Source organism: Lactuca serriola, chromosome 3 (genome assembly GCF_051521515.1).
Source record: "Lactuca serriola cultivar US96UC23 chromosome 3, Lser_US96UC23_V15, whole genome shotgun sequence".
NCBI classification, from domain to species: domain Eukaryota; kingdom Viridiplantae; phylum Streptophyta; class Magnoliopsida; order Asterales; family Asteraceae; genus Lactuca; species Lactuca serriola.
Genome location: NC_136410.1, coordinates 42,560,506 through 42,572,726, shown reverse-complemented (window position 1 = coordinate 42,572,726; position 12,221 = coordinate 42,560,506).

Sequence of the window (12,221 nt, the reverse complement as noted above, 5' to 3'; positions counted from 1 at the left end):
TCGTAGGTAAAAAAATGTAAAAACTGCAAAAACTTAGGTGGCGCTTATGTGGCAACTTTTTAACATTGGTAAAATTTGTACCACTCCCCTTAGCCTTAGTAGTAAAAATAGCCCTAACTAGAAGATGACAAAATTTATGATGCCTAAGTGTTATTCAGTATATTCTACACAAGTGAACACTAGATAGGTTAACAACTTAACAAGTTGGAATAATTGAACCTAATTTAAAGCACTGTTGTATGTTTTGTATAAAAAATTAACATAATTGCGTAAATCGGGAAAATGACTAAACTTTGTTGCATAAATAAGGGATTAACCTTTCTTAAATAATTACTAGGTGTGAGACCCGTGTTTTATACGGATTTATTGAAAAAAAATCAATATCAACGTTTTAACATTAAACAATTATTTATGAAATAGACATTAACACATATGGAAAGTGTAACAACGCAAATTTTCAAACAAATTTTTCTTTTTTATAATTAGAGTAATTTCATCCAAAACAAGGCATAAATAATTTAAGTGTCATGTCAATTACAAACTGTCTAAATCCCAAGATCATAAAAATATTCTTCAGTGTGTATCGATCACGTCGGCGCCTTCCCACGGTCCTCGCTAGTACCTGAAACACATACATAACCACTGTAAGCATAAATGCTTAGTGAGTCCCCCAATATACACTTACGCACATACGCCTTTCCAGGCCCTGACCTTCCGGTCCTCAACACAACGCCTTCCGGCCCATAGCATAATCGCCTTCCGGCCCATAACATATTGCCTTCCGGCCCACATAACATACATAGCACATACAAAAAATAACTTACTACATATGGCATACATATCACATATCATACCTGACCTTCCGGTCACACAGTCAAACCCTTCCGGGTACAGTGTAGTGAGAAGACTCACCTCGTAAATGCTAAAAGCTAGCAAATCCTGAAATCACTCGTGCACAATCCGACGAGCTACAACCTCCCTATAACATCACATATCTCTCATTAACACTTATATCTTCTAAGTGTGACTATCCCTAAGAAGTCAGACTTAGGTCAACTCTGGTCAACGGTCAACGGTCAACGGCCAACTCGACCGGACTCGGCGAGTGCCATGGCGACTCGGCGAGTCTAGACGTTCTCCAACTCTCTGAGAGTCCCTATCTACTCGTCGAGTATCCTCCTTGACCCGACGAGTTACTCCTGGAAGAATCGCGGGGCCACCCCGACTCCACTCGCCGAGTCTGAAGAACAGCTCGACGAGTTCCAGTCAATCTCCAAGCTACTCGCCGAGTCTGTTCATCGGACTCGGCGAGTCCATGCCATGCAGTCGATCAAACTGCTTCCTGAGATAAGTTTCGTCCCGAAATACACAAGCATGGGACCTTCTGGACCTCTAAAGGTCCTAATACAGTATTATAGTCGTTGGGTAACAAGGTACTAATTCATCTAATCACCAAATGGGTTCCATAAACCCTAAATCCATGCACACATCAACATAACAGAAATGAATCCGAAATATTACCTGAAATATGCCCTCTCTGTGTCCCCAAACCGCAGAACTCGAATCCCTTGTTGTTCCTTTAGCCAAAGCTCTTCTCCTCCTTGCACAACAATTTCTTCAAAGCCCTAATATCCTTCAATCTTGCTCTAGATGCCCTCAGCCGTTTAGGGTTCTTCTCAGTCGACTAAAGACGGACAATGACGGCCTATAAGTGCATTATATATGACCCAAACCTGAACGGTTAGGGTTTTCACTAAACAGCGTAGACTCGCCGAGTCCATATCGGACTCGTCGAGTCCAGTCGCGAACCCACGGCCAAGTCTGCGATCCTACTCGGCGAGTCTAGGCTCCAACTCGCCGAGTCCCCTCTTAACTCACCCCAAAAACATAATTTAACAATACCTGAGATTCCGGGCTGTTACAACTCTCCCCCACTTGGATTAGACTTCGCCCTCGAAGTCTCACTCTGAAAATAGTTCCGGATGCTGCTCCCGCATCTCACGTTCCGGCTCCCAAGTCATTTCCGATCCCTTACGGTGTTGCCACTGAACCAACACCAGAGGTACCTCCTTGTTCCTCAGAACCTTGATCTTCCGATCCCTGATGGCCACTGGTCTCTCAGCATAATTCAGGCTCGCATCCACCTGAATATCCTCCAATGGAACCACTGCCGACTCATCGGCTGTGCACTTCCTCAATTGCGACACATGAAAAGTGTCGTGGATCTGTCCCAACTCCGCTGGAAAATCCAACCGATAGGCTACCCGGCCTATCCTTGCAATCACACGAAATGGCCCAATATACCGGGGCCCCAACTTGCCCCTCTTCCTAAATCGAATCACTCCTTTCCAAGGGGAGACCTTCAGGAGAACGAAGTCGCCGACCTGAAACTCAAGCTCGGATCGGCGCCTGTCTGCATAACTCTTCTGTCGGCTCTGGGCAGTCAATAACCTCTGCCTAACTTGCTGAATCTGCTCTGTTGTCTGAAGCACGATCTCCGTGCTGCCCATCACTCTCTGTCCCACCTCTCCCCAGCAAATGGGGGTCCGACATCTCCTACCATACAACAGCTCAAAAGGTGGCATACCAATGCTCGAATGATGGCTGTTGTTGTAGGAAAACTCTGCTAAGGGTAAATATGCATCCCAGCTACCCCCGAAGTCTAACACACACGCTCGAAGCATGTCCTCCAGCGTCTGAATCGTCCGCTCGCTCTGACCGTCTGTCTAGGGATGGTATGCGGTACTAAAATGCAATTTAGTACCCAGCTCCTCATGGAACTTCTTCCAGAATCTGGAAGTGAAGCGCACATCACGGTCTGAAACAATCGAGATCGGTACTCCATGCCGAGATACCACTTCTCTCACATATATCTCTGCCAACTTCTCCGCTGAAGAACTCTCGCTGATGGCAAGGAAGTGTGCACTCTTCGTCAACCTATCCACAATTACCCAAATTGCATCAACTCCCCTGGCAGTCCTCGGCAATTTGGTGATGAAATCCATAGTAATCTGTTCCCACTTCCACTCAGGAATCTCCAATGGCTGTAGCTTGCCATGCGGTCTCTGGTGCTCGGCCTTAACCCTACGGCAGGTCAAGCACCTCTCAACGAACCATTCGACGTCCCTCTTCATACAGGGCCACCAATACTCCTTTCTCAAATCCAAATACATCTTCGTAGCACCGGGATGGATCGAGAATTTCGATCTATGAGCCTCTTCCATCAAAGTAATACGCGTACCGCCCACGAACGGTACCCAAATCCGACCCTGAAACGTCATAAGCCCTCGTCCATCCTTAATGAAATCTGAAATTAACCCCACAACCCGCTCTTTCTTCTGCATCTCTGGTCGCACAGCCTCGACCTGTGCCCCACGAATAGCATCCAATACTGGAGTCATCACAGTCAGTCTCAAGCATACATCTCGCAATGGAGTGCTCTCCGCCCTGCGGCTCAATGCATCGGCTACCACATTAGCCTTGCCTGGGTGGTACAGGATCTCACAATCATAATCCTTGACCACATCCAACCATCTCCTCTGACGCATATTTAGATTGGGCTGATCCATCAAATACTTCAAGCTCTTATGGTCCGTGTATATCGTACATCGAACCCCATACAGGTAGTGCCGCCAAATCTTGAGAGCGAACACTACTGCCCCCAACTCTAAATCATGCGTGGGATATCTCGCCTCATGAGGCTTCAGCTGTCTCGACGCATAAGCTATCACATGACCCCTCTGCATCAACACTGCACCCAGTCCCGAAATCGATGCATCGCAATATACTACAAAATCTTCCATCCCTTCCGGGAGAGCTAATACCGGGGCTTCGCACAACCTCTGGCGAAGTGTCTCAAAGGAAGTCTGTTGCTCGGGTCCCCATGAGAATGCAACACCCTTCCGGGTCAATCTGGTGAGTGGCACTGCGATCTTGGAGAAATCCTTGATGAATCTCCGATAATACCCTGCCAACCCAAGGAAGCTCCTGATCTCAGAAGGTGACTTCGGCACTTCCCAACTCATTACCGCCTCAACCTTGGCCGGATCAACCAATATCCCTTCCTGATTAACGACATGTCCTAGAAATTGGACCTCCCGCAGCCAGAAGTCACATTTGGAGAACTTTGCATAAAGCTTCTCCGACCTCAATACCTCGAGGACCTCCCTCAAATGCTCCTCATGCTGCTCTCTAGATCTAGAATACACCAGAATGTCGTCGATAAATACAATCACTGATCGATCCAACATCGGTCTGCATACCCTGTTCATGAGATCCATGAACACAGCCGGGGCATTGGTGAGCCCGAAAGGCATCACCACAAACTCGTAATGCCCATATCGCGTCCTAAACGCTGTCTTCTGGACATCCTCATCCCGCACTCTCACCTGATGGTACCCTGACCTCAGATCGATCTTGGAAAACCAAGACGCTCCCTGCAACTGATCGAATAAATCATCGATCCTCGGTAACGGGTAACAGTTCTTGACCGTCAACTTGTTCAACTCCCGGTAATCAATGCACATCCGGTGTGAACCATCCTTCTTCTTGACGAACAGAATAGGTGCTCCCCACGGCGAGCTGCTCGGCCGAATGAATCCCTTCCCCAGCAACTCCTGGAGCTGCGAGGACAACTCTTGCATCTCTAGAGGTGCAAGACGATAAGGCACTTTAGCAATAGGCGCGGCCCCCGGAACCAGATCGATACCAAACTCTACTTGCCTCACAGGAGGTACTCCCGGCAGCTCCTCGGGGAAAACATCTGGAAACTCACGCACCACAGGGACCTCCTCAACTAACTTCGGTCTCTCGGAAACCACCCGCGTATCCATCACATACGCCACAAAACCCTTACAGCCCTGCTGTAGACACTGCCTCGCCCTAGCGGCCGAACAAAAAGCTGATCCCGAACGGGTACCCTCGCCGTACACCGAAAGAACTCCCCCACTATGGTCTCGTACGGTCACCAACTGACGCTCACAGTCGATGACAACGCCGAATCGGCTCAACCAGTCCATGCCTACGATGACACAAACATCACCCATCGCAATAGGAATCAGGTCAATCGGGAATTCGGCCCCGAAAATCTCTAGCACGCATCCCCGAAGAACCTCCGTGGCACAAATCACTCTCTCGTCAGCTATAGAAACCCTCAAAGGTCGACTCACGACTAGCGCTGATATGCTGACTAAAGGCTAAGGACACAAAGGACCTACTCGCACCCGAGTCAAATAACACTAAGGCAGGCACAGAGTTCACAAGGAAAGCACCTACGCATATAATAACATAAGCATAACATCTCGACATTAAAATGAATACATGAATTACAACATACCTGCCACGACATCGGCGCAGTGCGGACCTCCTCCGCAGTCAGCTGAAAGGCTCTCCCACGAGCCCTCGGGGCCTCGACCTTCACCGGTCGAGCCTCAGTAGTCCTGGCAATAGGTGCAGATCCCTGACGCAGCTGCGGACACTCGGCCTTCCGATGGCCGGTCTGGTTGCAATGAAAACAAACCATAAACCCCTTGGGGCACTCCCTAGCAATGTGCCCCTCCTTGCCGCACTTGTAGCAAGCACCGGTTCGACACGCCCCATCGTGACCCTTTCCGCACTTTCCGCAAGTGCGGCTCTTCGGACCTCCCGTCCTCGAATCGGCGGACTTGATCCGCTTGGCTGCCGGCTGAGACTGAGTCGGCCGCCGGTCTGCCTGCTGAGACTCGGCCTCCTCCCTGGCCTGAGTCTCCAACTCGATCTCACGCTTCCTGGCATTCGCCTGAAGCTCCGTAAAAGTATGATAGGTGGAGTTCGACACAAACTCCCGGATATCCCTCCTCAAGACACCCAAGTACCGGCTCATCCGAGCCTGCTCTGTGGACACCAGCTCGGGGCAAAACATCGCCCTCTCATGAAACTTCCGCGTGATCACCGCCACCGAATCTGTACCCTGCTTGAGGGTTAAGAACTCCTGAACCAATCGTTCCCGCTCCACCAGGGGAACGTACTCATCCCTGAACATGGCAGTAAACCCCTCCCATGTCACCGCTGTAGTCTCTGCCAAAGTGAAGTTCGCCGTCACGAACTTCCACCAGTCCTTCGCTCCCAGACGGAGCTGGTTCAAAGCGAACCGTACCCTCAGGTGCTCCGGGCATGAACAAGTGTAGAAGCACCCCTCTATGTCCGCGATCCACCTCATCGCAGCAATCGGATCCTGCGTCCCATCGAACTCCGGTGGCTTCGTGTTGCTGAACTCTCGGAACAGCAACGAGTCACCACCCTGTGGCCTAGCAGCGGCCACAGATGCTGTAGCTGCAGCGGTTGCAGCCTCAGTCAATGCGGCGTACCGCTCATCGAATGTCTCCATCAGGGTGGTCTTAATAGACCCAAACATCTCCGGGATCTCAGCCCGGATCGCCACCGCCACCTCCTCGTGAATCATCTGACGAATCTCCTCGTCACTCACACCGCTCGTACTCGCTCCGTGGCGTGGTCTAACCATGATGTCTCTGAAATACAACATAAAACTATCAGAGACTCCATCGAGTGTAATTGCACTCGATAACGCAACCCTACTCAGTCTCCGATATCCAGGGATTCGTACTTGGGTCTCCCACTGACCCGGTGTCTTCGGTAGTACGGGCCCAATACTACCGACCACACCGCATCAGCATTCATCCCAAGTCTTCCTCCCCAAACCCCGGATAGTGAGTACTCTACTTCTGATATGCACTATCTACCCGCATACTAGCAAAGCATCTCATATCGGCAAACTTCCCTAGACTAAGGCATCACAAATCAGGCCACTCTAGTCCTATCATGAATACCTAGTCTACTAGCATGCATAACAATTCATATCATATAATATTGTAAGGTATTTTGGGGATCTTTACCGTTCGGGCGCTGACTGATCGTACACACTGCTTCCTTCTTGCTTACCACAAAACCTTTTACAAAAGTTTATGCCTTTAGTTAAAGAAAATTTCCTCACATCCTCGGTTTGAGTTCAGTTACTCCTGAAGGTGCACCCGAATCCCTCAAACCAAGGCTCTGATACCAATTGTAACAACGCAAATTTTCAAACAAAATTTTCTTTTTATAATTAGAGTAATTTCATCCAAAACAAGGCATAAATAATTTAAGTGTCATGTCAATTACAAACTGTCTAAATCCCAAGATCATAAAAATATTCTTCAGTGTGTATCGATCACGCCGGCGCCTTCCCACGGTCCTCGCTAGTACCTGAAACACATACATAACCACTGTAAGCATAAATGCTTAGTGAGTCCCCCAATATACACTTACGCACATACGCCTTTCCAGGCCCTGACCTTCCGGTCCTCAACACAACGCCTTCCGGCCCATAGCATAATCGCCTTCCGGCCCATAACATATTGCCTTCCGGCCCACATAACATACATAGCACATACAACAAATAACTTACTACATATGGCATACATATCACATATCATACCTGACCTTCCGGTCACACATTCAAACCCTTCCAGGTACAGTGTAGTGAGAAGACTCACCTCGTAAATGCTAAAAGCTAGCAAATCCTGAAATCACTCGTGCACAATCCGACGAGCTACAACCTCCCTATAACATCACATATCTCTCATTAACACTTATATCTTCTAAGTGTGACTATCCGTAAGAAGTCAGACTTAGGTCAACTCTGGTCAACGGTCAACGGTCAACGGCCAACTCGACCGGACTCGGCGAGTGCCATGGCGACTCGGCGAGTCTAGACGTTCTCCAACTCTCTAAGAGTCCCTATCTACTCGTCGAGTATCCTCCTTGACCCGACGAGTTACTCCTGGAAGAATTGCGGGGCCACCCCGACTCCACTCGCCGAGTCTGAAGAACAGCTCGACGAGTTCCAGTCAATCTCCAAGCTACTCGCCGAGTCTGTTCATCGGACTCGGCGAGTCCATGCCATGCAGTCGATCAAACTGCTTCCTGAGATAAGTTTCGTCCCGAAATACACAAGCATGGGACCTTCTGGACCTCTAAAGGTCCTAATACAGGATTATAGTCGTTGGGTAACAAGGTACTAATTCATCTAATCACCAAATGGGTTCCATAAACCCTAAATCCATGCACACATCAACATAACAGAAAGGAATCCAAAATATTACCTGAAATATGCCCTCTCTGTGTCCCCAAACCACAGAACTCGAATCCCTTGCTGTTGCTTTAGCCAAAGCTCTTCTCCTCCTTGCACAACAATTTCTTCAAAGCCCTAATATCCTTCAATCTTGCTCTAGATGCCCTCAGCCGTTTAGGGTTCTTCTCAGTCGACTAAAGACGGACAATGACGGCCTATAAGTGCATTATATACGACCCAAACCTGAACGGTTAGGGTTTTCGCTAAACAGCGTAGACTCGCCGAGTCCATATCGGACTCGTCGAGTCCAGTCGCGAACCCGCGACCAAGTCTGCGATCCTACTCGGCGAGTCTAGGCTCCAACTCGCCGAGTCCCCTCTTAACTCACCCCAAAACATAATTTAACAATACCTGAGATTTCGGGCTGTTACAGAAAGTTTGTATGAGTGACAATGAATTTTCTCAATATAGATTGAATTCACGGATTTACATTAGAAAGAAAACAGTTTTCATGGTGGTATTATTTATAGCATTGATTATGATTTATTTTAAAATTGATTTTGCATTTATTATGAGAGTTAAGGGAAGAATATATGAGTATGTGGCATCTATTTGTTCAGAAGAAATAAGAATAAGATAATTACATGTGGAAAACAATAAAATCTAAATATAAGAGAAAATGTCATTTATCCAAATCAAAGAGAAAATGTCAGAAATCTCAAAATCATTCCAGAAATCAAAATGGTGATCATTTTGAAAGCCTAAAATATACACATCAGTTTCTCTCCCTCTAATCTCACCTGATTTTTTTCCCTGAAATTCTTTACCCTTCATCGCTATTTGTTTCCTCGTTCTTCTTCCTGAGGAAAAAAAACACAAACACACCTTCTGTGTGTCTGTTGATGTGATATATAGAGAGATAGAGAGAGTAAGACAGAGATAGAGAAAGAGAGCAAACATGATGTCACCATCGCCATCCTTGTGCTAAGGTTTTGAGAAATTGGGATGAGACATATGGTATCAGATCAAGAAATTTGGGGGTTTCATAAAGGATTTCACTTTGGGGTTTCAGATTAAGCATCACATCCACCGGTTATCTCTTCTTTTGTTGTGTATCGCCACCACAGTTGAGTTCGACCGGTGGTTTTAGGAGGAGGTTGTACAGGGTAGGAAATAGGTTGTACACGCAAAGGAGGACCTTCGATGGAGACGATATGTGCTAGATCTGAACCTGGTTCTCCAATCTGAATCTCTCTATTCTATGATGAACTTATGACCTGGTCCGGTGAATATACGCACCAAAGACTTGTGTGACATCCCCTATTTCACAGTCAGAAAAGACCGATTTGTTTATGCTTTATTTGAAAATCAGAGTATCCTTGTGAATAAATATGTTTCGGAATTTGTTCTTAAAAATATGATAAGTAAATTATCAAAGCATTTCCAAAGAAATGTGTTTTCATTATATTAAAAACAATGCGATGTCATTGTTAATATAGTACATAAGCATAAACAGAAATAGTAAAGTCCCCTTAAAACATCTATTATTTTAATGGCCTATAATCCATTGATCTCTCACCAGATCATCACTATTGTGCTCTATTGCCACTACCTGTAATACAAGAAAATGAGTGGCTCAGGCTTGGGAGCCTGGTGAGCACATAGGGTTTTCAACCCACAATAATTAATTTCATCAAGATTCAACCCGATTACTCGTTCCTGTTATCCTCACTTTCTGTCCCTAAAGCATCTAATTTAAGGGACCTAGCCTAAGGATTATCATCGCGATAGATAACATTGCTTAGGGGATTCCTTAGCAATATATGTCAAAAAGGAAACCATGAGGGGGATGGAGTACACCTGGTGAACACGTAGTTCAAAAACACCTACAGGTTGCGAGCATGTCATCGTTCCACTGGACTGTCTAGAATAGCCTGTGGTCGTCATCTATACTCCACTAGATGACTGAATCAGCTTAAACATCAAGGCCTCTCATCATTTATTTCATCGTCTATATCATCTACCCATCTTTACCCATCATAATTATAGGTATACAATACATATACAATTTAAATTGAATAAAGCATGTATATTTTGTTCATCCAACATAAATATCAACAACACATATAATATGCACATATAACACGTAATTTATATTAAATATTTCATATCTATGTATAAGATGAAAGTAACTATGCACTCACTTGTTAAATTGACGAGTCCAAACTCGAGCAGCGCTTCGCTTCTAACAATTTTATTTTCCTTCAATGAAACCTAGTATCATTATCACTAGATTTTAGTCTAATATTTATTGCAAATAATTATTAGTCTAGATTTATCATTAACTCAAGGTCTACGAACAATATTGTTTTTCTTGTATTATATAAGTGTTAAACACTACTTTTGAACTACTATGTACAAACAGGGGCCAGACATGAAACACTGGAGGGCATGACCATTTTGGCATTTAAGCTGTTCTGAAATCCAACAACCCTATGCGACCCTTCAAACCAGATTCTCCGTACCGTGAGCAGCTAAAAGGTATTATAATAACATTTTGTATAATTTATAATACTTAACACATGTATTCTACCCCAAAATAAGTAAATACAAAAGAGGGGTCGTAACACTCACTGATAAATCTTGTTTATAATTTCATAATCACGATAATGAACTTAAACGTAAGTTATACTTAAAGTAGGGTAAGCATACCTCACTTACAAGGGGGTTTTAGCTAGGAGTCGGGCTCTGCAGGGGCAAAACTTCTGAGCCGAAAGCTCTTATTCTCGGAGCCTTCTGGCACTCTGGGCTTCGCCTCTAGCACTTGGGAAGTACTAGGGAATGTGAGGGGCTAAGGAGGATATTTGAGAGAGAATGAATAGATTTGGTGTGAGGAAATTAGGTGATTTACGCCTCTATTTGTAGAATGGACTTTATTTTTAAAGTTATATTTTAACAGGCTTAGACATATAAAGTCCGTTAAAAATTGAAAACTTTGTCATCCGACGTCCGTTTTCGTCTGTCTTTATATTGTTGAGCTCCTATTAGCAAGATCTTTGATTCCTGTTTAGATTGTATCGGCTAAAAAATCGATCAATCTAAAATTCGATTTTCGGGCTGCATACTCCTATGCCAAATCTTAGGAAAATCATAACTTCCTTTAACGAAGTTGGATTTGGACGTTCTCTATACGTACACTCTCGATTTAACGTATACTACAACATTCATTTAGATCGCTAAGGCTAAAATTTATTTTATCGCAAACTCACTTTTTATGACACACAACGTCGTACCAGTTTTGACGCAAAACTTCGTTGGGTCATAACTTCTTCATTATAAATCGGATTCCAGCATTCCTTATATCCCTGAAATCCTTGTTACGACTACTTCAACTTTATTTAAGTATACTGGGTCAAATATGTTGGGTTTTAAGTGTTGGATTAGTGTCTAAGCCCGTAACCATATTTGGTAAGTACTTGACCCGGTTATGCATAGTCCTTTTGGGTACCCTTCACCAAAGCAACTTGACTGGAGAAATAATAGATAAAGAGGTTATTATGGTTTATTAATATATTATATGAATAATATATTAAAGTTAAAATCATATTTATTTAGTTAACGTTGGTCAAGAATTAATTAAGAATTAATTTTGTGATTAAAAGAAGTTAACTAAACTAGGGGCTGAACTGTAATTATGTGATAGTTGCAAAGTAGGGCAATGGATGCCCTATAGGATAGGGTGGAAGAATTCAAGGGGATAAGGCCTTAGAATTCGTCCATGATAAGGTTTCTAGGGTTATCCTTTGGGCTGCTTGGTGGGCAAGCAACCATATAAGGATAAGGACTAAAACCCTAATCCCTACACCTATATAAACACCCATTGGCATATGAAATTCGTCCATGACTTGATTCATAGGGTTCCTAGAGCCAAATTTCATACCTCCCCTCTCTCTCTCTCTCTTGCCTCTCCATTTTCTCTTGGTGTTTGTGAGCCATTAGAGGTACTACGCTTGCGGTACTTGCTTTCAAAGACAAGAAGATTCAAGATTGAAGTTGTTATTACAATATAACAACAAGAGGTATGTATTTCATCCTTCCTTGTAATTTTCAAAAC